Below are 27,865 nucleotides of genomic sequence, written 5' to 3' on the forward strand. Positions count from 1 at the left end.
TTAGCGTACATCTAATGCATATTTCTTGAAGTACTTAAACCACAGTTAAATGAACAGCCACAATAGTTTGTAGGTTAGAGTTGTTTTATTATATTTACTTTGACATATGATAACGGTATCGACCAGTACCCACAAAAATACAATTTTATACACTGATGTATTAATATGTTCGGACGCATCAGACTTCATTCTGTCTCTTAACTCTGTCTTCTAACTAGAGTAATGCTAATTAGCAAAATAAGATGCTCCGAGTTTAAAAGGGATTTTACGATTTTATAAACTGAATTTTGCAATACGTTTAATATTGTTGATGACGTTCATTGTCTGTTTCATTGGAAGGACTCACTGTTAACATTTAACTAAGAAAAGTCTTATAATAGATAAACAAACAAAAAATTCTTTGTTCGTGAGAAACAAAGAATTTTTTTTTAATTTTTTTTTGAGAAAAAAAAATGAGAATAGAAATACATGTAGCTATTTTATATAGAACATGATTTTATGTATTTTCGCAGCACTGTATATATTTAAAAACTAGTCTACAAAACTTATAAAAAAAACCGCAGAGGTTATCATAGTACATATTCCATTAATGGTTTTTTATCGTGATTTTCTTTTCACAAATATCTTCTCGTTCAGATAACGATAAGCGATGTATAAATTTTAAATATATATATATCTCGAACAATATTGTCCGCTCCAAAATTGTTTATAAAGAAAAAACATCTTTATCAATGAGATACGGAGTACAGACTGGCTCTGTTGGATGAATCAAGACCTATTCACAGTGGCCAAATAAAGTTTAGTTCTTGTTGATGTCGCAATTTGGTTTTTTCATTTTCACGACATTTTCTTAAGACTTTTTCTAAAGGCTTACACAATACCAATGTAACGCTCGTTTATAACAATGTTGTAATAAGTTACACTAGTTAATACTAACATTCAAATGAAAGCTGTAAAATTTCATGATATTCTACTCATAAGTTTAAGAGTTATCGTGCTGAGGGTGACACTAATTTTGTAATTTTTAAAACAATACATCAAAAACAATGTCGTGTTTAAATTTTACACTGCTTCTTGATGGGAAAAAACACCGTTCAAGCGAAGCAATGGTTTGAAAAGTGTTATAAGGACTCCACTCCAGCAGAAACAACAACAAAATCTTTGTTTGCTGACTTCAAAAGTGGATGCCGCGTTTGCTCACTGTCGACCAAAAACAAGACCTTATTGATGATTTTCAGAAACAGTGTTTGGCCATGTTTAAATGAAACAAACCGGAATTTTTCGGTGAATATGTTACAACGGATGAATCAATCAATATTATACAGAGTTATTGGAACGTTTGAAGGCCGTAATTGCAAAAAAACGACAACATATTTAAATTTTATTTCATCAAGACACAGTTCAATCAAACCAATGGCAAAACTGTATGAATTGAACTTCGAATTGCTCCCACATCCATAGCATTTCCCAGATTTGGCTCCCAGGGACTACTGGTTGTTCGCAGACCTACTAAAAATGCTCACCCGAAAAAAAATCCCTCGAATGAAGAAGTTATCGCTGAAACTGAGACCTATTTTGAGGCAAAACATAAATCGTTCTACTAAGGTCGTATTGAAATGTTAGAGAGGCGCTGGAATGCTTATGTGGCTCTTAATGATTATTACGTTGATAAAAAATTGAATAGAATAAAATAAAGAGGATAGAATGAAGCCAATTTTGAACAAAAAAAACGCGATCTCTTTGTTACACCCGGAACATTTCAGCCGATATGTTAGGTCTCTAAAATAAGACCCCTTAAAACCAAATAAAATCCCAATTAAGTTCTATTGGTGTTATTTTTTGCCGTCGTCTAAAATCTTACTATTTTCTGATCACTGCACTATACGTCATCGATTTTTATAACCTTATTTGTATCTAAAACCGTGATATCAATAACCAATAAATAATTTCATGGTATTTATCGGACAAAACGACAATATCACCACAACAAACATATTCGTTTAATAAGAAAAACATACAACATCATAATATCACATATAAACGTTATCAAAAACGGACTGATGCAACGCACTCTGACCTTTGTGCCATATATTCATCGTTTCCTGATGAATAATTTCGGTTCCAGCAAACAATTCGTGGAAACTTGATCTATACCAGTTATATTGTCGTTTATTTTGACCTCTAATGATATTTTTTTGATTTTAAATACTTGTGTTTTGAATCTGAACCAAATATTATTAAAAATTGTTTCCTGAAAGGGTATGGAAATATAATTATATTTTTGTTCATTCCTCGTATTTGTTTCGCCACAATTAAATAGCTGAAAAATAAAGTTAATCAGTTTTGTATTCATTGTATTTTATTACAATTTTCTAATAAATTCGCCAACAATGTAGTAAAATGAGTGCGTGTTTTTTTTTTGCTGGGGCTTTTTGTAATAAATCAATTTTTCATCGCCCTTCACTATTCAATATACAGACGCACTCATCAAATGACGGCATTTCACTGACGATTTATCGATTTTCTAATTACAATTTCTATTACAATTCATGTAGCACCCCTCTTCATACCTTTGGGATCTTTCCCATCGTTTGTAATCGTTCACAAATTGTAACTCTGCGCCAACTTTTCTCTCAGTCGATTTTGAGTTTGTGTTAGATCTTCATTCAATGACTCCTGCAATTCTGCATCTTTATACGTCTTCGGCCTACCAGGACCTTCTTCGTCTTGAACGTTGATGTCATCACATTTGCATTGTCAAAACCGTAAGTCTCTACTAGCAAATGATGATGTGTTTTTTTTTTCTTTTGATGAAACAAGGAAAGCAATGCAGGCTATATATAAATCTATAAGTTATTTTAACGGAACGTATCTTATGTAGTTTTGAGATTAATGGTAGTAGAATGTCTTAACAAAAACTGGAAAGTTGAAAAACTGTAAGTGTAAACAACATAATTTTAGCTAAGTTTCAAAAAAGTTGAGATATCAACTAACAAATAACTATTTGTGAATATAATGAACTGTTGTGGAGTTATGGCGAATATACTCGATAGGAAAACCTGGTTAGTGGAGAAATAAACTTGGCTAATCAGAATAATTATAAAACTATTTGGACGTAATCTGGTGAAATCAGAACAATCCTGGGAATACCAAACTAATTTTCTTTGCTGAAATATGTAAAAATGTCATGAATCTAGCAAGCATTAAACCAAAAATAATCATATTATTTTTGGCTTAAACAACGTCTGATTCAAATCAATGGATGAAGCTGTATGGCTGCATCAAAAACTAGCAACCGGCGACGTTCATTACCATAGTACTTCGTAAAATATTACGCTTTATGTAATGATGAGCTTTGGCATTTACTACATTAAGCCTGATATCTCTCATTATGAGTTCTAAAAGGAAACCGTGGAAACCAACACATATAACACACTTTATTATACTGTTGAATGATGACTACGTTAGGCTGGCTAGCAATACCCTAGAGTTAGATTCGATATGACCACATATTTATTTGTATAACAACATCTTGTTATCGAAAAAGCCAATGGATTTTATTACATGAGGATATTTAGCATGTTCTGCGTAAGGGAGCTGACAACTATTAATGTTCAGTAAAGTCCTTCTATGTTAGGTCAAAGTTACATGGGTACATTTTGTTTCGTTTGCTTTGATTCGCCATGTGTTCAACGACAAATTTTATCGGGGTGTGTTTGAAAATTCTTTAATACTGTTACTGGATCCTCGTGTGATGCTAAGATTGTCGTTTCGTCTGCATATGTTGCCACAGTAGTGATTTTTATGGTTGGTACAATATCAAACCTAGTACATTTGCCTTGTGGAGCTTCTGAATATCTTAGATGTGATTCAGTGTATTCATCATTTTGTTTTATATCAAAATGTCTATCTGCGAGATAAGATTTAAGTAACTGAACTTATTTACTTAACTTATTTAACTTAACCTGAAAACCTGTATGGGATACTGTATCAAAGATCTGAAACTATCAAATGATATTGGACTTTATCGATAATAAACTTATAGGGCAGTAGGAGGTGATATTTTCTGGTAACATCAACATAAATTATATTAACGTACAGAAGTTAGTACAGAAATTAACGCAATTATTAAAAAATTCTACATCATAAATGATCTAGATAAGTTTTACTACCACCGATATATAAAATATTATATACTTAAGTTTCGACAGTATAAAACAGCATTAGACCATTAAATTATAAATCAGAAAACAATGATGTCATAAAAAATATTAATTATATTAACAGATAACTAGAGCATTTAAAATATTTTTAAGACCATAAACAAACTAGGGCATACTTTCAGTTACCTCATCGAAATTCAGAAAGAAAGTATATATAAACAGTTAGATCATACTAATATCCACATGTGGTTTTAAAATCCCGCATATGTACAACATAAAACAAATATCATTTAACATATTAGTCACGGAATACTACGAAAATTCACCAAACTTACCCACTAATAAAATTCGTTTACATAAACCATAAGCTGTTAATAAAATATATCAAGAGACACACCTCAATGATTCAGCCAAAAATAAGACATGCAGAACTGACCGATATGTATATTCATCACCAATTAACGTTTCTTATTTTGAGATCAATATCAAGACTAACTATTTATTAAAAAATACAGTTAGTTTTGTAAAAAAATAGGTAGATATATATTAACTATATAGTCTATTCAAAATTATTTTGTACAACCTGGTTAGTGGAGAAATAAACCTGGCGAATTAAAACTGTAACTCTGCGGGAATTCAACTTTTCCCTCAGTCGATTTTGAGTTTGTGTTGGATCTTCATTCAATGACTCCTGCAATTCTGCATCTTCACACATCTTCAGCCTACTAGGACCGTTGTTTTGGACGTTGATGTCGCCACATTTGCTTTGTCAAAACCGTGAGTCTCTATTGGCAAATGATGATGTGTTTTTTTTTTCTTTTGATAAAACAAGGAAAGCAATGCAGGCTATATATAAATCTATAACGTTGTTATTTTGGCGGAATGTATCTTATGTAGTTTTGAGATTAATGGAAGTAGAATGTCATAACAAAAACTGGAAAATTTAAAAAACTGTGAGTTTAAACAACATAATTTTAGCTAAGTTTCAAAAAAGTTGAGATATCAACTAACAAATAATTGTTTATGAATATAATGGACTGTTGTGGAGTTATGGCGACTATACTCGAAAGGAAAACCTGGTTAGTGGAGAAATAAACCTGGCGAATCAAAATAATTATAAAACTATTTTGACGTAATGTACAAGAAACTTTGAATAGACTATACATATAAATTCTTACTGTCTGGGAACAAATGACTTAACATTAACAATTAATTGTTTACTGCGTTTCACAACTCAATTTCTTCTTCTGGAAAAATTTTTGAGAAGAGTTTTTGAAGAGTTCAGAAGTTCAGGAGTTCACTCCTGTCAGAAAAATGAGACATTTTTACGTATTATCGTACTGACACTTCGGCAAAATCAATGTCAAAAGGAATTTAGAAAGGATATTGTAAATTTAAAAAGTCTGTAGTACTATGAAAGCGAATGGAAAAATATCTCACTCGCCATATATACCAAACCCAATCCCACCACAACTTATTTATATATTTTTATCAAAAAATAATGAAAGAAAAAAGTAAATATATATTTTTTAAAAAGACGTTAAGTTGTTTAATATGATACTACGAACTGCTAGTGATAGCGACATATTTGTTGATTGAAAAATGAACAAATATATACAGACTTATAGGGCAAAAATGACATGGATCGGGATTATAGAGATGCTGTGGTACCAACACCAACGTATTTTTTGAGAAGTAAGTGCTTTTTCAGAGCGTCAACTATCCATTAATGATGATGATTAAAATAAGAACAAATTGATACTATATATAACTAGGCTGAAATAGAAATATGTTAATGTAAAAATTAAAACTCTAAAATTGTACTGTTTGTTAACAAAGTGAAGGAACATAAATTCAAAAAGCTGAATCCTTGGATAGCCTTATAATAAAAAAATAACGAAAACATATATAAAGAAACGTTGTTTTTTTTAAGAACACTTCAAAAATAGTTCAAGATAATATTAAAATTATCACTACCGTCTAATAACCCAATAAAATCAATATACCAATATCCTAATTAGATTGACCGAATTCTAATAATCTCCAAAAAATGCCCAGAACTTTGAACTCGCTTAAGATAAACAATAGTACTCAAACTTCGGAGATTTCCGTCCGAATAGTTTCTCTTTAACACCTTCGGCCAGTACAACCGTGAATATTCGTCTAAACATTGTGAGAAACAAACGAAAAAAAAAAAAGGAAAAAAATGGCCGGTTTACAGAATAATATCCACCGGGGCTTATTCTGATTCTCTTGACAGATGCCGGCCGACTAATTTTAAACGGCTAAAAGAAGCGTTAACGGACGACGGACGGGGATATTCTGCATGATTCGTCGAGATTGTTTAGAGAAAAATATATTAATTTATTAATTAATCACTATTTAATTAATTCTAAATTTCAAAAAATGTATTGGTTATTTGAAAATAAGATCTAAATTATCCGTACATAATAAGTTGCTACTATACAAGCAGATACTAATACCTATATGGACCTGTGAAATTCAGTTATAGAGATGTTCTGTAAGAAATAATATCAATATGACACAATTATTGCAGAATAAAGTACTGAGAAGTATTGGGCATCCATAATATACCCAGATATATCGAACAATTACTCACTCACACTGAGACCCTTCGTATTCTGACTGCCATAGAGGAAATTAAAAAATTCGCAACAGCAAATGAGGAAAGGCACTACTCCTAAGTTAAAACCGAAGTGCAACTCTTGTATAACTAAGACGCAGACTCTAGATAATTAAACCGGGTCTTGTGGAGTTGTGTAGTGGTGTGCCTTAAAAGGTAAAAATACTGAACAGTGTTACTAACCTTTATTTTATTTTATTAGAGGTTAAGTAAGAACCAATGGGTCTTTCTAGATAAACATCTAGTTTTTAGATACTGGAGAGAAGTTAGAAGTTAAGAGAAGGAATTAAAGAAGTTAGTCGGCAACGACTAGTTAAAAAATGTCAAGTTAAAAGACTTACAATTGCCATTGGTTACAGTGTGTAAATCGAGGTTATCCTTGGCTGACAAGATTTTGCTTTCAAAATGCAAAGTTTATACATTTTATCGATAATGATATAAATCGGATTAAGTCGATATCGATATATTTATCTAGAACACTGCTGTATCGACAGTTCTTTTTTAAAACGTAGACTCGTTGGAAGCTTAAATTTATTAAAAAAAATGTAAGCCCAATATCTTTTACCAGCCATTCATAAAATTGTAACTTTGATAGTCTATTTTTATGTAACCGGTTTTTACTTTTAAGTTATGGTAGCGATGGTGTTCAAAATGTGTAAAAATATATTTATTTCTTGAATTCCTATTTCGATTTACATCCACCCCCCCCTTTCCCCATTCTTGGAATAGTGAGTGAACAAGGTGAACGCTTTCGGCAGGATATAAAACAGATAGAAGAGCGTTATCAAAGAGGATGGAATGCGAAAGTGTTAGCAGATTACTGTTGGTTTGTAATGAAAGAGGATTCTACTGTTCACAAGAAGAAAGGTTAATATTTCACCATTTTCTTTCAGAATATATGACTCATTTTTGACCACATAAACCTGAGCTATTTTGATTCATTATCTATTGTATATATATTACTAATTTTTTATAAAATTAATAATATAAATAAATAATTTTGACATAAATTTTAGGTGGGCTCTGAACCACGGTCCTCAGCATTAAAAGCCTACCGACTGGCGAGTGACCAACTTTAGAAATCATCCCAGAAGACATCTGGTCTGGTTACTAGCGTGACTTGGATCATTTTCCTTGTCGGATTTTACACTCTTGTCTAGAACATTCACAAATTTTAAACAATCACAAACATAAATTTACCGACTACGCCCCAGCAGGAGGACTGTCCCATCGCCTTTACCACTGCGCCATCAAGCCGGCAGTACTTTAATCTATAATAACTTTAAAATGGTGCATGTTACAAAAAATCTTTTTAAGTTTTTGTGTTCAGCAGATACAATTTGACAAAAAAAAATTATTTAATGTTAAAGAAAATAGAAATTGTCACATAGTGTTATTAATGGACTATATGTTATTTAATTATATATAGAGAAAGTTTTTATGCATCTTTACTAAATATAAAAAAATATCTATAAACATTAATGTAGAATTTTTGGAGACGAAAAAACGAATATTTATCGACTCCTAAAACAAAAAAATCGCATTCAAATTCGGAACGTTCCGCGCACACGTTATCTGTCTATCCATGCCGTCCGTCCCACCTCCGAGTGATAGTTCCCCCCCTCTAGTCTAGTGAAACCTCTCGGTCGTCAGTCGCGTCAGATACCCCAATATGCTAGCTCGGCGTAGTACGGTCCGCGCGACGTCCTGAAGCTCTCTGTTATCTCTCTCTCTCTATCCCTATCTCTTCCGAATACGCGTCGGTTCAAATCAAAACCAACAAACCGAACCTCCAACCCCGACAACCGTCTAGGTTAGCGCGACAGCGTTCCCTCGTTTGCCCGAGGCAGCGGAAGAGAGACGAAAGAATTCCAACCCCACGGTTTCGGGTCTTCGTAAGTGAGTGCCACCCGGAAGACAGGATACAGGTTGTTCGTTGATGATTTTTTGTGTTCGTTGGTGAAGTGTGTTTGTAAAAGTGTCTGCTCTACGTGGCCGTCAGAGACGTGGTCAGTTGCTGCCTCATATTTTTTTTATCATTATATTCATGTTCCATCTTAATTTTAATGGCGCCTAAACACGTTTCTCCTGGGTTTTTTTCGGTTCCGCATAAGTCGTGAGCGATTTTGATGCGGCCGGTTCGAATGTAAACAACTATTTTGCGGTATTTTCGTTCAACGTCAACTTGACTCCGCGTACAGCGATCCGCTCTGTCTTCTTGGTATTCTGACAGTTGTTTATCGGATCGAACGGTTCAATTAAAATTGCGGTTCACATTTAAAGTTTAAACAGTTAGGTTTATTTTAACTGATAACCTTTCTAATTATTATTATCCGCTATCTAATTGAGTTTCTATTTTGGACATCTTACTATATAAATTACTTTAATAATTTTAATAATCATCGAATAATATAGTTGAAAGAAATTTTTTAAAATAGTATTTTGAATAAAACGATTTAAAATCAATTGCTTGCAGTGCTGTTATAGTTTCTTATTATTTCGAATACAAGTGTTATTTAATTTACTGTTATATTAGACAAGATTACAAGTTATATTTACTGGATATTCATTGAAATGCATTTACCGTATAACAGACACTGTTAGATTTTAGGTAGTAAAACTTTAAGTGATATCATTAGTGAAGTTGCTGAGAGTGTAAAGACATATCTAGTTACCATCTACATTTTTTCTTCTTTCATTGTCGGTTTAGTTTATTTTGTTAATGAATTTTCAGAAACGACTCGTTAAACAAGTTTCTAATATCAAAAAAAAGGAATTACCACAAGTTAAATATTTTACTGTGATTTCAAAGAAGACAGGGAACGTTTGGGGATCATTAACCACAATTTATAGGTAGTGTAATGAATTTGAAGGAATTCACAACTATATTTTACATAAACAGATTGTACAGTCTTTCTTTAATTGTTAACTTTAATGATGCAATAAGAATTCATTCAACGTCATCGAACGTATGCCTAAAAAACTTGTCTTAATCTTTCTGTTATCAATAATTATAGCTTGAAAAATTTTACTCGAACAACACTAAAACATGCTTTTTGATGTTCTTGTTTAATATAATTAATTTGAGTGAAGCGATTTACAATGCTTAGTATTTGAACAGTCGTTGAAAGCAGCTGATGTTGTTGACGTGGTACAATGTTGTGTTAATATTAATTTGTTAAGTATGTTATGTTCATTTGAAAATAAAGTTGTATCTGCTCGAACCATAAACTCTGAGTCATTAATTATTACCATTATACAATATAACTTGTATAATATTATTAATTTATAAATATTCTGAAATTTCATAACGTTAATTTTAGCAAACCAATTTTTAATTTACTACATATTCATTATTGAGTAGCAATATATTAAATATAAAAAAGTTATCACCTATCATATTTTTATAGTTTATATATAGTTTAAATAAAAATTAAGTAATTTATGGATTGCCCTTAAACTGTTAATACTTGCAATGCTGGGTTTTGTCATTTATTCGTGTGATAATTTGCCTGTTTTGCACTGCCTTTTTGAACTGTGTGTTATTTTAATGATGTTTTTCTAATTTTTAATGATCTACCTGATCTATGCTAATTTGAGTTTATTATTTTACTAGTTTGAAGATTCACAACCAAATTCTTTCGGAATCAAACAAACTTAACAGATTCATTTTGATGACAATGAGTATGAAGACATGGCTTTGAATGCAAAACCAAAATAAACTTTACATTGTTTCGTTTTATTTTTGTTAAATATTAGTGTGGATAAAGCGATTTTCAGTCTTCTTAGTACTGTGACAATTGTTTATCGCATATAAAAAATATTTAAACAGTCAATTAACGTCAATTTTAAACAAAAAACTATTATAATAGCTTTTATTACTTTTTCTGTCAACTTTATTGCATATTCATTAAAACATTCAAAATATCTAGTGCAAATAAATATAAATAAGTATATATTATTCTGAAAAGTAACAAATACAAAAATGCAAAGCGTTCAAATTCAAAAATTTAATTCCTAATATTTACAATTATTCACAGTACAATTAATCATTATATTGGCAAGAAATTGTTATAACCTGTATCTGAGGATATTTTTCAATATTAATTTCAATTTTTTTGTCGACAATCTTTTGTAAATAATGTATTTGCATTGATATAATTGTCTGGAATTTTCTGTAGTATTTGCTATGTGCCATTTTTATAATGCAATGAATTTCCCTCTTCCTCACGTACTACATTCCATTGGACCATAATTCAAAAACGAAGGTTTGTGTGCAATCCGAATTTATTTTTTATTGTTTACTTAACTATTTTTTGTAAAAAATGTAACAGTATGTATTTCCAACTTTCATAAAAACAGTCATTTTGCCATTAGATACAAAAGAACTGAACCATCAAATAAAATTGATGCTTGATGTACATGATTTAAACATGTACATTCATGAAAAGTGTTCAATCACATCTTGTAAAAATCGTGAAAATCTGTATTGGAATTCCCATCCCTTCCTCCATATTCACCAGATTTGGTGCCTTCTGACTACCACTTACCCTTGTCGATGACTCGTGGTCTGACAAAGCAGATCTTCTCCTTTTACTAAACCAAAAGTTGGCTTTCTTTTTATATAACCTCAAAAGATGAAGAATTCTGTACGTGCAATCTATATGTTGTCACCTGAAGGGCGGAGAAAATCATAAGTAACAATGCACAACACTTTACAACTACATTTAGAGTTAAAAATTATAAAAAGCACAGTTACTTCATGCTTTGTGTGTTGAGAAATAATTTATGTATAATTTACTTTTTGGTATTATACACTCTTACGATAATTAGTGAAGATATCAGCATTCTATTTCAAATATTTCGGATTTAAACATCGTATTTTCTCAAGAAAAGGGTGTACAGTTACTTTAAATTATATATAATATGGATCTATTACAATAATAGTACTATATATAAACTGTAGGCATCATGTATCTTTAACTGTAAACAAAATTAGATACATTTTTTGCTCTCTTGGTAGTTTAAGGCTTTGAATTCCAATGCTATTGTCGACTTAACCTTAATATACTCAACAGACTGATAATCATAGAAGAACTTATCCCCGCCGAGTTTAGCGAACATAATCGCAGTCTAATTTCACCTCTACACATCTGCCGAAATAATATAAAAACGTTTTTAAAAGACGATATTACGGCGTGAAAGTAGGATATCGTTCGAATGTGTCTCCTCCTATTGTTCGGCCTATTTTGAATTTCAAATGATCTAGGAAGCAATTAGGGTCGAGTGAATTGTGAAAGTTATATTGTTCCTTTATTATTATTATTTCTCTTAATAGATACGAAATGGAGAAATAGAGTCGGGTATGGTTCGAGTAAATGATACTTTTAGTTTTGTTCTTTGCTAATGATTTTCTTGGATAATTGATAGAAGAGCAATGATATATTATTAAGCATTAATATTTCAATGTTTTTTTTATTGTTTGTTGTCAGATTCTGCGTTAACCTCTAGGATAGAGTAGACTTGTGTTTATCGAATAGAATAGAATTATCATTTTGAACGACAGATGTCTTTTATAAACACAAATAACCACACATATTCTTTTTTCTTGTTTTTTTTTTCAGAGAGAATTTATTCATATAAATTTCGAACACTAATCAATGATATGTGTGCTCTTTTGATCGATCTATGTATTTTGATCAGAGATATATTAATTTAAACAACATTTTTCATTTCTGTAATTGTCATTTATCCTTTACATTTCATTATCTTTGTATCCATATCTTTATCTTATCTTTATATTTCTTCATAAAAAATAACAGTTTGAGTGAGACTTGTAACCATAAATAATAGGTTGGCGAAAAAGCAATTCCTTTTTTTTTCCTGTTTTTTATTTCAAAGAGAATTTATTCATGTAAATTTTGAACACTAATCAATGATATGTGTACTGTTTGGATCGATGTATGTATTTTGATCAACGATATATTAATTTAAACAACATTTCTCATTTCTGTTTTTGTCATTTATTATTTCTCTTTTATATTTCTTTATATAAAATAACAGTTTTCCTGTTAATATTATTGACTTATATATAGACCTATTAGTCTACATACAGAAAATAATCATGGAACACACACAATTGCCTGTTCGACATTCATTACTGTTTTTGGCCATGTTGTTGGACTTTTAGAGACCTATGGTGATGCTGCTTCACCATATATTAATTGACAGTTCGAAAACCAGAATTCCGGGACGTATTGGACGAAAGCCCACTTAGCAGCAAAATCAGCTTAGCAGTTGATGTATCAACTGTTTCAACAAGTTTATATGCAATGAAAAAGATCCAACAAGAAGGAAAATGACTACCATATCTACAATCATTGAATAAAAATGTTATTTCGAACTGTTTCAACGTCGCGGTTTCATTGCCAAGTGTGTGTAATTGTGTCAGAACACTGAGATGAAGACTAGATTAATGCAAGAAATCCTATATTAATTATATATTCACTTCTAGTTGTTTCCACCCTCATCGTCCTGTCTTGGTATTGTCAGCATTGAATCTTATGATTTAGTGTATTCGCTCACTGTCACATTCTGAGCTAGTATTCAAATCAATAACTAAGCTATTAATTTCCAATCCAACGCTTGTTCAAGATTGTCAAGAGTTGTAAACTTTTTAATTTGTAAACTTGTTAGAATTTTATAGGCTGATTCGGTTATATATTCAGACTCATCAAACAGGTAGAATAAAATGAGAAGAAAAAATTATGTCATCGCAGTGCATTTAACGTCATGATGACGTGACTTCACTGTTATTTTGGATATACTATAAATTCTCTTAAACAATTTAAACGTAGTTAAATGCACTAGAGTCCCCAGCCATTCATTCGTTCACTCATTCATTGAACTTTCCTATGGACCGTTTCTCATACGACCGATACGAATTGACCTACATTTCGGGACGCCTAAGAAAACCGATGCCGTTTTTTTCACTCGGTTCGGACCGGATCGTTTCGAGCGGTTTTTAAATTGCATACACACGCACACGTCAAATCGTGTACGCGCCCTGGTATCCTCCCAATCGGCCGTTATCATTAAACCGTTTATGCCCGTCGCCTTTTTTTATTAAAAAGCCGAAATATTCGGGGGGTCTCTCTCTCTCTCTCGGCGGTCGCGGTGAAAGTCGAACGTTTTTCAGAGTTCAAAGACCCCCGCAGACGTATTCCATGTGGCGAATATTGATGGATTCCGTTCTTAGCGGAGCCGGGCAGCATCGCCGTTGTTTGTTTGTTCGGAAAATGTTTTCGCATCTTCACGATTCACGCTTGTGCGGTTTTTTTGGTATTCTCCTAATTGCGGCGTTAACTTTCCTATACTGGCAACCGACGAAATACTCCTTGTTTAGTTTTTTTTAACATACTATTACTAGTCGTTCCATACTAACTTACAAGGGCGGTCCTATAAGTACTGTAAGAAATACTTTTATTTCTTGGTAAATAAAATACCATCGTTCAACAAAACATTATAATTGTCTCTATATTGACAGTATGCAACGGTGATTACAATAACATTCGTCTATCAACTACGCCAACAATTACCTTTCGAGAGACTTTAAGAAACCATATCCACAACACAGAGGAATTAGAAGTGTATCTCCCATATACCTGTAGAAAACTTTAGCGTTCATTTGTCACCAGAGGGCGCGACTAACAATATGAGTAGCGGGAAATTTAAAATATTTTATTGTATTTATATAATAATAGCAGTAAAAATATTAAAAATAAAATGCAATAAAAATTTCAAACTACATTTCATTTAAATACCTGTAAAATTTACATTGCAAATATTATTTTAGAGGAGAATTCTTAGAATGTTTGGTTTAATGACAATATATTATACTAACAATACATTAAAACGTAATATAACATATTTAACACAAAACTTATACATTTAAATATACAAAGTTTAATAAACTATTGAATATGGGACATTTTATATTATCTTAAATATAACTCGGCCGAATACAGAGTACAGTACAATATATATGTTGAGGACTAGTTATTTTGAAATGTCTTACTCAAAACAGTTGATCATTTTGAAAAATACAGGCATTTGGTGATATAAAATATTGGACAGACTGCTTGTTAAGTTTTGTGCATAATCTGAAAATTAAATAGAACAGTCGAGATATAATTTACCAACAAAGTAAAAAAGTATCTGGCTTTGTCAAATTACATCTATCATACTACGGGGCTTCAATAACTTCACTGTTCAACTCACATTTCCTAACATATTTGGACCAATGTTTTCCTTATTCTATGCCACAGCTAAAATGTAGACTTCTTATATTTTACAAATCAGTTACATATAATTAACATTATAAAAGACTTACAATTTAAATGACAACTGGAAACCGTACCCCTGTTAAGCAGTGCCCTTCTACATTTCAGTTTGTAGTTATCCTGTGTAAAATGTACATTACAAACCCTTTTGCTCTAATTTAAGACCTCACAAGAGATTCCCATCAGTTTTTCATTATTTATTGCTAAAAGCCATTTCTGACATAGAGCAGAATCCCTAGGAAACTGGGCATTCCACTTGAAATGGTACTACATAAAGAGACGCAACACCCGAGATGTCTTAAGATTTAAACAAATCATTTTAACTAAAAAAGAACAATAAAAACACAGTTAACAAAATAAGAATGTTTAACACGTAAGTTTATAAGTTTTTTAGGTTTGCTTTGTCAGCCATGTTAAAAAATGTTCCAATTCGAAAGAGACGGTTTCAACAAAAGCTTTTCCGAAAAAATTAAACCGAAATTCTTGGTATCACTACATAGTATAAAACAAAGTCGCCTTTTCTGTCCCTATATCCCTATGTGCGCTTAAATCTTTAAAACTACGCGACGGATTTTGATGCGGTTTTTTTCAATAGATAGAGGCCAAGGGCAGTAATGAATGAACCAAAAATACTGGATCGATTTTAATCATGTTTTCATTGAGTGACATAGGCATATATATTTTATGCCCGTGCAAAGTCGGAGCGGGCCGCTATGTTTTTATATACAACGTTCATATTTTTTCTGTAGTGTATTTAATTTAGTATCAGCATTGCACCCGTGCGAAGCCGGGGCGGGTCGCTAGTATAAATCAAATTGTTTCTATAGGAAGGAAAAAATTGCAAAATATCCAGTAACATTTTGATTATTTCCACCAAATATAAAAACACGTACACTACGCCTTCTTATTTTTTAGAATAGTCTTCTGAAAGCAGAAAGTGTCAAATTTCAGCTTTTCTACCAAATATAAATTTGGTAGCATCTATCATCGATCCAAGATACCCTTCTAAATTCTCAATATTTTGTGACTACATGATTTCCAGTCAAGGCGCCAGCCTTTGTATCCAAAAGTGTACATCTCAGCATTCCCACCGTACGGTCCCGATATCGTTCAACAATGCCGTTCTGTCTTACAGTACTTACAGAAATTACACAGTAAAATCAGCAAAGAGGACTTGAATGTTGTGTACGGGGACTCTTCTTCGACTCCCATAGCGACCGTCAAACATTGGTTGAAATTGGAGCTGCCTAGGAAACGGCTATCAAGAAGACGTGACAAACTACAGGCACTCCGCTACAGAACTACACACGATGATGAACGTTAAATGAACTTTTTTTAATGGTTTTATTTTTCTCTAATGACAATGTTAAAACATATGAAGATTTTGGGTTATTAGTTTGACTTGACTACTTCTAGTCCCACTTAGCACATAGTACAATTGTTTAATTTGGAGCCTAATTTGCTCAGCTTTTTGCCTTATAATTAGATTTTGTCTTCTAGTCGCAACACAAAATTGATATTAACAGACTTCTTGCTATTAAGCTGTATTTTTCAGTTCTAGCTCATTTGTAGATCTTGTGAACTGTCAGTTGTGGTTTTTCTATAGCTCAAAGCAGGATGTATCTTTTGCAATAATAAGTAGGTAGTGGGCAAATGTTCCAGTACTGATTATTGTGTTGTAAAGATATCGAAAGCGTAAATCAGATATTGGAGTGGCCCCAAGGCACTAACCAGCCTGCGGAACTGCAATCTAAATAGATTAGAATGTTGAGATTGAATTTGAATTTTCGTGTGAATTAAATTTTCTTTGGAAAAGATACGACTTCAGTAATTTCGTGTCAATAATCTTGAGGTTCCAAATGCCATATCTAGTTTAGGAGATTTATTTTATGTTACTTTTTTATTATTTTTACTTTTTAATTTCATTCATTGATATGGATTGTTAATACATATTCATACGTTCATTCATATTTTTTCTATTTACATTGATACAACGTTAATATGACTTAGTAAGGAATGAATGTTCATATATATCATTTAAACGTATTGTCAACGATAATTGAAAGGAAATTGCGACATACTTAAACACCCGACAAAATTCCTTAATACCGAACGAATGCAATGAATGCAGTATTATTTTTTATTCTTATTTAGTCTGGAAAACAATCTTTTATGACCTATTATAATATTTCCAACAAGTATTACGTAGATAAAATCGGAATATTTTCAACAATAATCGATTGTTTAACACTGTTCGAGTTATTAAATCAATTTTATCGATTATTTTAGGTACTGAACGATAATATAAAACCATTGAATAACCTTCGTAGGATATTATTTCTAAAATGAATAGTTAAATAGCGCGGTAACTACGAGACAAAGACGTTATATAACTGACTGAAATATCTATTCTAAATTCGAATTAAAGTGAAAGTGTATAGTTTTATGTAGGTAACTGAAGAGATTGTATCGGTGAAGGGATCTTCGCGAAATAAATGGTAAATAAGATGATAAATTGCGGTTACAACCACAAACACTGATATAATTATCTAGTAATTTAATGTTATATAAACTGATGATGCTAACAGGTCAATTGAAAGATCCCCGGCCTAACACATAGATGACGCTACTAGAATTAAATCTATATATTTTTAAGTTAGTCCTAACCCTCAAAAGATGCGTGTATAAATTTGATAGCTGTCGGATCATTAATTTGTGATTTATAGCATTTTGAGTGTAGCGACTTTTGTTATTATGAAAAAATTGATAAAAAAGAATTTCGCGTGTTGATAAAATATTGCTTTTGAAGGGAAAAATACAGTTGAAGCAAAAACTTGGCTTGATGCTGAGTTTCTGGACACTGCCCCAGGAAAATCAACCATCAAGGATTAGTATGCTAAGTTTAGATGTGGTGAAATGAGAATCGAAGACGGTGAATGCAGTGGACGCCCAAAAGAGGTTGTTACCGACAAAAACATTTAAAAAATCCACAAAATGATTTTGAATGACCGTAAATTGATATTGAATAAAATAGCAGACATTGTAAAGATATCAACTGAATGTGTACATCATATCATTCACGAATGTTCGGGTATGAGAAAGCACTGTGAAAAGTGGGTGCTACGAGAGCTCACTTTTGTCCAAAACCACGAGTTGATGATTCGGAGAAGTGTTTGAAGATTATCAAGCGTAATAAATCCGAGTTTTTGCGACAATATTTTGGGATGCGCATGGAATAATTTTCAGCGATAATAACAGCGACTATTACATAACGTTATATTGTTCCGTTTGCAGGACAAAATGGGCGAAAAACGGCCGCATTTGAAGAAACAGAAAGTGCTGCTTCACCAAGATAATGCACCGTGTCACAAGTCAGTGAAAACAATGGCAAAAATCCATGAATTGAGCTTCGAAGTGCTTCCTCATCCACCGTATGATCCAGATCTGGCCCCCAGCGACTATTTCCTGTTCTCAGATCTCAAAAGAATGCTCGCTGGGAAGAAATTGTCGTCGAATGAAGAGGTGATCGTTGAAACTGATGCCTATTTTGAAGCAAAGGACAAATCGTACTACAAAAATGGTATCGGAAAGTTGGAGTGTCGCTATAATCAGTGTATCACCTTTGAAGGGAATTATGTTGAATAAAAGAAACTAATTTTGCCTAAAAAATGTACTTTACTATGGGTGGGCCGGAGACTCTTCAATTAACCTGTTAGTTATGTAGATAAACAACACATTATCGGCAAAATTCAATTTATTCAATCTCGGTTAACTCTTTTAAGGCTAGTGTTAACAATGTTTTATTTAATTTAACAAAATCAGTAGTAGTAATACATAATCAAAGAAATACCTCATCATAAGATATTCGAGGAATTTCGAACGTCTAACCGTGGAATTAATTAATACATTCTAGATATTATCGCGTTTTTTTTTCAGCGATAAATCCTCTTGACATTTGAATAACTTGGAATTGATTATTAAACCAGCCGATCCGGGGATAATTACAATAAAATTATTCGCGTTGAACGCCGACATACCATTCTACTGTCGGTCGTAAGATACCTGGAAGTTGGTGCTTTTTTAGATTAATTATGTGCCGTTTGTTGTTGGTTCACTCTAACCTTATAATGAAACTTTTTAGTTGGATATCAATCAGCAACAAGGCAGCTATCGATATAACTCTCTCGATTTTTGTTCGAGTCTTTTGACTGTCAAAACTTCTTTCCTAAAATCTTGAAAACAAAATTTATTCGAAAGGTTTCAGAAACTGAATCGGTTCGAAGAGATTCGAAGAAGTTTTTACACAAGCACTGAAATTTCGTAACAGATGTAATTGTATATTCAATATTCCTACTAAATATTTCTAATATATACATTTTTTGCTAGGAAAACTTTTCTTTAATATTCAACAATTTATTTCCTTGGCTATTAAAAAAAATTCCTTGAGATTTATTTTATCAGCAGGTAAGGTAGATAATTATTTTTTACAATTTATTTTATTATTTTATAACATTTCGGTATAAAAAACTGGCTAGAATGAAGGAAATAATTACATGAGATGCTACTACAACTTTACAAATTAAGCGGTATTTGGAAATTCCACTTATTGGGCGTTAGAAAACCTATGAGATTTTTGTCATGCTCATAAAATGATATTACTTGATATGTATCAGTTACATTTAAAATATTCTGCTATACGTGCAGCATCTATCCCCTCGGAATAAGTTTTTGCAAAATCTGGTCAAATTATCAACAAACGAAGAAATCTCACCACGGGGGAAAAGCTGAACGTATATATTATATTTTTGAACAGTGATTAAAAATATTTCCGGTTAATAATAAATAAAGCATTTATTTTATTTATAAAATCTTTAGTAGTTATTGTGATCATTTTTAATTTTGTCATAGATTAGTTTTTTTTATGATTATTTATATGTTTAATTTTTATTTAGTATTTATGGTTATGTTATTTAAAAATAGCAATTAACATATTAAAGCATTTGTGGCGTTATTATTCCATTCGTTTTTTTATCATCATCAGTCGTCGCATGCTAATAGTGTTCAGTAATTATTCTTTTCTTTTCTTTTTTAAAGTTAGTACGTTAAAGAATATGTGCATCTCTGCAAATATAAGCACATTTAAAATTAACTGCTCCAAGCATTTATCTCCGTCCTTTTCTCTCTCACAATTTATACAGGAAAGGATTCGTACATCTTCGTCTGACATCACGAATGTAAAAAAAACAGTCGAACCGTACATTTGATTGAAAATAGTAATTACTATTTTCAGTTGCTAGTTTTTTAACTACCGACTGTTTCGAGTGTTTTGCAACTATCGACTGTTTCGACCGTTTTCAATCGATAGTTCTCAACGCTAATAAACATATTAAAAATTTATGGGACATCTAGGGAACATTTGCTGTAATTATATTTGCCAACAGCACTGCAACTACAAACAACCAAAGCCATGTGTCAACATCGATTATGTTTCCAGAACATCATAATTAAATACTTTTTAATTACCAAACGCTAGTCTTAATGGAATAAATCTTATGCAAGGCTTTTCGGAATTGCATAAACAAATATTTACTCTGCTCGCATATCGTTCAGTGATATATTAAATTGGCATTTGCTCAATTTCTTTGGAAGCGCATCGGCGCTCGTAGTAAACAACTTGAAAAGATTGTATCTGTTTCTGTGGCTTGTATTAAAAGCTTTATAACATTATTTACTTTAAACTATCGCTGTAACGACTGTTCAAGGTCACGATTGAATAAACAGCCGGTATGTTTTTCATTATTTTTTTCATGAAATTTATTGTTAAAGTCGCCGGTTTGGTGGTGATGAATGGAATGATTAAATTGTCGCATTTATTTAATAACGAGTCGGGAGTTATTAGTTGGTTTTTTTCACGGAAATGTCGAGTATTGTGGTTATTAGGTATTTTAAAGGATATATTATTGGTATATTGGATGTTATTTTGATTATTTGTTCGATATGATCTTAAATAACAAACCCATTTATTACCGTATTATATATTACTATATTATAATTACAAATACATAAGTATATATTCCACTAATTAAATTAGACTAATTTAAATCAATAATAACGCTTATACACTTCATATAAGTTCGGGTGGTTTAGTTTGCTTCAATATTCTGATTTACTACTGTGATTTAGAAGCCTTTTTTTAGCAGCTATTATTCTTTTATTTCCTTATTTGTTTTAAAGCGAAATATTGAATCACTTCGTGTATCTCTTTGATGTCGAGGTCTTCGTGCACCTCTTCGTTGGTTACGTAGTAAAAATCATTGCCAATTAATCGTAAAACTTTGTTTTGGTTGTGTATATAGATTACTGGTTGGTGTAATGCTTTAATGCAATCTCATATTGGCACCCCGTAGGTCCAAATTGGTTATATGATTGACTGATAAACCAATATAGTGGTAGAGCAACGCAATCGATTCTGAATCTTCAAAGATATTTGGCGAATTTTGTGGTCAAATTTTGCTGTGAAGAAACCGGTTTCTCGAAATGGCATCAGACCGAGAATTTTCCTCATAAACTCAAGTAGATGTGAGAATGTAAAACTGTGAAAAATTTAAATATAAAACTATCTTTAACTTCCCAACATTTTAGAAATGATTTTTTTTCTTGAAGTTTCTCAGACCAACAAGGAAAGTAAAAAGTAAAAAATAATAAAACTTGAACATTTAACACAAAAAAAAAAACGTTTTAAAACAAAATGTGTACCTAAAAGTGATTGTAAGATCTAAATAAAAATCAGTTTGAAGTCGGTAGCGTGCCCAAACAGTTATATTAAATTAAATTTGTTTTGTTCCTAATTTAATTTTGTGTTTATAACATAAAATTATGTTATTATGAGTGCTCGGCTTATTTTATTAAGTATTACAATGGATAGCCCAAGTGAAAGTATGCGGAAAAATAGGAATAAAGAAACAATGATTGAAAATAAGAAATGTTTCAGGCACTGGGACCCGCTACCTAGTCTAAGTGATTTCACACAAATGTGACAAATGTTCCAAATAAACTAGAACAAAATGTATTGTCCCCGTCGGGAATGGAACCCGTGACCTCCCTTTGAGAGCAAAATATTTTAACTATTACACCATAAAAGCAGTTGTGTAGAATATTTCTACGGGGTCATATGTGTTTAAAAAGCAATCTGGATGAATTGTTCACTGAACTACTTCCGATTTTCCGTCACATCAGTTCAAAGATAACGTTATACACAAATATCTGATTATTATAGATAAAAAATATGTGACCTTTGGACGTGCCTTTGAAATTTGAGCGTTTCCCTCGATTTCCTGCTTTTCCCCCCAATAAATCCTGACTTGGTTCCTACGGAACCACCTCGGAAGAGCACTCTTTCGAATAAAAAAATTATTTTGAAAATAGACCCACAATTGACGGAGAAATCGACGAACATGCATTAGAAATATGTATATACAGCCGAACATAGAACCTCGTCTTTTTTCGAAGTCGGTTAGAAATAAGCATCACAGCATGATACAAAATAATTGTTAAAATAAAAAATTATATGGCAATTATTACTAGCCAAACAAACTCATGTTAAATTTCAATCGCCCTATATAAAAGTACACGATGTACGACTTGTTTTTTAATAAAATAGGTTGTTTTTTAATTCCAACTTCCGTAATTGGTTTTGCTCTCCGGAAACACAAAGTGTCACCGTTGATATGAATCAAATCTCGTGAACAACCTTCCAAGCTAGGCGGTAGTCTTCCGGCAATTTCTCATTTTTATTAAGCTTTTTTGCCAGACAGATATTCTTGACCTAATTCGGTGGATGTCTTTTCATCTCAGACCTTATCATTTTATATCGCACAACTTCCACGCCAGTTTAAAAAAAACAGTTTTTTCTTTTTATACAGGGATCAAAATAATTACTAAAGATATAAAAAATCTAGTTAACCCTGCTTTTTATTAAATAGTACTGTCATTTTTCAGTATATGTAAAATTTTGGAAGAAAAATGCTTATTAATCACTGTATCATTGTATTAAAAAAGTTGTACAAGTCAACATGGGCCAAAATAATAATTCATCAATTTCTTACAACTAATAGAAAACTCATAAATTAAATATTGCCATAAATCCAGAGTCCAGAACCCTACTGCGTATAGGGAATAATTCAGTAGGCCTTAAATCCAAGCCATATGATGCCTTAAACATTGTTTCATTGATGGGATCTTTCAAAAATACTAGACAATTTATCACCTTTGATTTTATCCACATAACGCAAAGAATATATTGGAGCATCTTTAACTGAGAAAAATTTACTGACTTCATTGAAACGAATGAAAACAGTACATAATAATATTACAAAAGGAAGTGAATATATAGTTTGTTCAAAGTTATTTTGTTCATAGGCCATTTACATTTGTGACATTAAAACGTCGCATCGTTGCCCCAGCAACTCTTAAGATTTAATCAGTTTGGCTTCGACCTACAACAAAATTCTGATCAAAATAAAATAATTGAACAAAATATTATTAGGTATATAAATTAGTTTATAGGTTAGAGTTATAACCTCTTATCACTACTGCTTCCAAGAATTTTGCAGACGTCTGACAACCGGACGACTTTGACAGGCTCATTCGTTTACGCGATCGAAGTAATCAGACAAGATTGTGTCTCTTTTTAACTAGAAGAAAATGAGAAGGAAAATATTGTCTGATTCTAAAACCAATTTAAAAATTGCGACAGGCAATACATTAAGCATCTTGATGACGTATGTACAAAAAACTTTGAATAGACTTTCTATTATTCTCCAAATCTATTGTAGCGACCTTGAGGCATGTCGAATTTTATATAGTGGATGGAATAACGGTCTACAAAATACCCAGCAATGTAATCCCAGACGGGGTGCCAGCAGCGCCAACTAGAACCCGATAACGAATAGCTGGCAACCCCGAGACGTTCATCTGGGATGTTATTGAAGGGTATTTTCAATCATTCAGTACTCGACTATCGTTTGGTTTAGACGTGCCACCATCGACTGCCCAAGCCTCGTCAACAGGTAACTCCGCTGCCATCCATTTTATCTATTTTGTATTTTCCACAATTTTACATTCTTTCAATAAATACGGGTCACATAATGTAAATACCACTGTTTCATTTCGTTTTACCGCCATTCCGCCAATTTCAAACCTCAATATACATATATGTATATATAATAATTTCCTAAATAAAAAAGAAATCTAGACACCTTTCAGTACGTTATTAGTTATAATTAACATCACGTTAAGTAAGTACGAATTTCATAGATCCATCATCAACTCCATTACTTTCAAAAACGTAAAACTAATAAAGAAACATTTGATTGTTTATATTCTTGAGCACAAATCAAACGCGCGGAGAATTCCGTGAATTATGCATGTTTTGTTCTTTGCGTTGTATATTCTAATGAGATTTCTACGACCTCAAGTGTCATTAACGTATACAATATATTTGTCTGAACACCGGCTGTTCGTCGTTTTGTTGTTGGAATCGAATTGTAGGATGCAGAACGTGCTGTACGTAGTGTCAGTTGGTATTAAAACTTTGATAAATAAGCTTAGCTAAAGTTACTTTTAAAAGCTTATAGTTGTAAAGAACGTTTTACTTTATCACCTACAATTCTGCAGCGACCTTCAGATGTTTCGAATCGAGATCCTTATCCTTATAGAAATATTTATAGAAATTCTTATAGAATAAATACGTTTGAGCAGTTCTGGCCAATCATCACGCACGATGGGGTCATTTTACTGTCGTCATTCAAAATGAACTTCTAGACAATACATTATAGCTTAAAAAAAAGTTAGTGGCGTGAAAAAGCCAGAAATGATATTTTTTAACAGTGGCTATCTTGATGGTCTGAATGCTATCTTGACTTGATGAATGTATAGCGCTATGTACATTTATTGAACATTTTAATACAATTGATTCATTGATTCATCCAAATTATGATAACAGGTCAATTGAAAAGTCCCCGGCCTCCCATAGTAAAACACATTTTTTTAGAAAAATTAGTTTTTTTATTCAACATAATTGCTTGCAACTTTTCGATACCATTTTTGTAGTACGATTTGTCCTTTGCTTGAATATAGGCCTCAGTTCCGGCGATTACCTCTTCATTCGACGAAAATATCTTCCCAGCGAGCGTTCCTTTGAGATCTGAGGACAGAAAATAGTCGCTGGGGGGCAGATCTAGAGAACACGATGGATGAGAAAGCAATTCGAAGCCCAATTCATAGATTTTTGCCCCCGTTTCCACTGACTTGTGACACGGTGCATTGTCATGGTGAAGTAGCACTTTCTTTTTCTTCATATGCGGCCTTTTTCGGCGATTTCACCTTTCAAATGGTTCAATAACGCTATATAATAGTCGCTGTTGATGGTCCTTCCTTTTTCAAGGTAGTCAATGAAAATTATTCTATGCGCATCCCAAAATACAGACGCCATAACCGTGCCAGCCCACTGTTGCGTTTTCCCACGCTTCGGATGACTGTCGATTGGACTTCGAAATGAAATGATGGAGCCATGTTTCATCCATTGTCACATATCAATGCAAAACCTCAGATTTATTACGCTTGATCATCTTCAAACACTGCTCCGAATCATCAACTCGTTGTTGTTTTTAGTCAGAAGTGAGCTCATGGCGCCCACTTTGCTCAGAGCTTTCTCATATCCAAATATTCGTGAATGATATGATGTACATGTTCAGTTGATATCTTTAGAGTGTCTTCTATCTCATACAAATTCAATGTACGGTCATTCAAAATCATTTTGTGGATTTTTTTAATGTTTTCGTCCATAATAACCTCTTTTGGGCGTCCACTGCATTCACCGTCTTCGGTGCTCATTTCACCACGTCTAAACTTAGCATATCAATCCTTGATGGTTGATTTTCCTGGGGCAATGTCCGGAAACTTCGCATCAGGCCAAGTTTTTACTTCAACTGTATTTTTTTGCCTTCAAAAAGCAATATTTTATCAACACGCGAAATTCCTTTTTATCCATTTTTTTCACAATAGCAAAAGTTGCTTCACTCAAAATGCTATAATTCACAAACTAATGATCCGACAGCTGTTAAATTTATACACGCATCTTTTGAAGATTAGGGCTAACTAAATGCATTTCGTTCAAGTAGCGCCATCTAGGTGTCAGGCCACGGATTTTTCAATTGGCCTGTTAGACACTGGCATGTTAATCAAGCACATTTTTGAGAAATGTCAAATGAAAATAGATAAACGAAAGAATTTAAAATAACTTATTAATATTTAAACGCACAAATAGATTAACAGACATGGCCGTGGAAAAACATTTGATAGGACAATAGAAACTGTATCATATAATGAGCAACTATTTCATAAACAAAAATGAAATCGCTGCAAGATAAATGTTTGCAGATTCGCATATGACTATGACTCATAGATTATATGAAGGTCGCTAGTGTTTGAAAATACATAACAATAATTATATTACATTAAAATATTATTAATTACTACTTAGTAGAAGAATGTATTAAACATTTTTTCAAAGCTCTTCTTTCCTTATCTGATTCTGTTTCGAAATATTCTGATCCAATAACTAAACAACATTCATAGCAAACTTAGTAACTTAGTATTGCTGATTGATAAAATATGTAGATTGCTTTGATATATACTCGTACATTATTTTGCATCATTCTCACCATCAGCAACCATGTTTGCCACTAATTACTCTGTATAAAAATCTGTTGAATGATGTTAAAGTTTCACTTACTGAAAAATCTTCTTTTTTTGGCTCTCCAGAAAGCTCTTGGACTTCGATTAATTTTTTTATAACATCTTTATTAGATATGCTTAGTACAATTTTAATTATAAATTAATTTATGACTACTTTTCACTTGTACTTGGATTAATTCACAAGCAAGACGAGTGCGAGAAAATACATCAATATGTATTCCTCAATTATAAAATTATAATAACTTATAGCTATAGTTTACGCTAAAAGTATACACTTTATATAAGTTCGTATCGTTTTGTTCGCTTCTGATATCCTCGCAGTTGTATTGCTTCCACGTTAGTATGATTTAGTAATCTTCGTTCGTGTCTCAAGGCGAAATCTTGGATAACTTCGCAAATCCGTTTGATTTCCAGATCATTGTGACTAGTTGATTTGAATTTTTAGTGCAACCCCATATTTGCACCCCATAGGTCCAAATTGGCTTTATAATTGTATTATAGATCAACCTCTCAGATTTTAGATCAAATTGAGAGTATCTTCCGACTGACCAGTATAATTGTTTTATTTTGGTTCTGTGTTTTGCTTTTTGTCTAACGTGATATTTTCAATTTAATCTACCGTCAAGATGGATTCCACGGTATTCAGCCCATTCTGCTTCATATATCGGGCATCCATTGAGTGATATAATTATTAATATAATATAATAAAGTTTTTATTGTCACAATGCAAAATAAACGTAGACAGATTTGGAGCTATTGCTTCTTTAAGTTGAAGTAATAAAATAAAACTTCTCGAATATGCGATTTACTCGGTAAAAATTCACACATTTTCAAGGCACTGAAAAGATTTTCTATTCACACTTCGACGAAATGACAAATACCGAAAAAGTGACGTTTCCACATGAACTTGGTTAGAAATGTTGCAATACATCCTAATTCGATGCGATTTAGTACACAGT

The 27,865-nt window shown here is 32.2% G+C and overlaps 1 protein-coding gene across 2 annotated transcripts in view; it reads left to right on the top strand.

Moving 5' to 3' along the window:
* mtgo (miles to go) overlaps positions 1-27,865 on the top strand; it is a 302,612-nt gene that overhangs the window by 161,952 nt on the left and 112,795 nt on the right. The window contains exon 1 of one of the 2 annotated variants that reach the window (XM_076397620.1): positions 8,433-8,816. The exons of the other annotated variant lie outside the window; for it this stretch is intronic. The gene's annotated coding sequence lies outside the window, so the exon portion shown is untranslated. Of the gene's footprint in view, positions 1-8,432; positions 8,817-27,865 lie in introns of those variants that run through there. 2 annotated transcript variants of the gene reach the window in all.

This window comes from Rhynchophorus ferrugineus, unplaced genomic scaffold (genome assembly GCF_030347505.1).
Source record: "Rhynchophorus ferrugineus isolate W39M unplaced genomic scaffold, kcgeb_rfMv2 rfM3, whole genome shotgun sequence".
NCBI lineage: Eukaryota > Metazoa > Arthropoda > Insecta > Coleoptera > Curculionidae > Rhynchophorus > Rhynchophorus ferrugineus.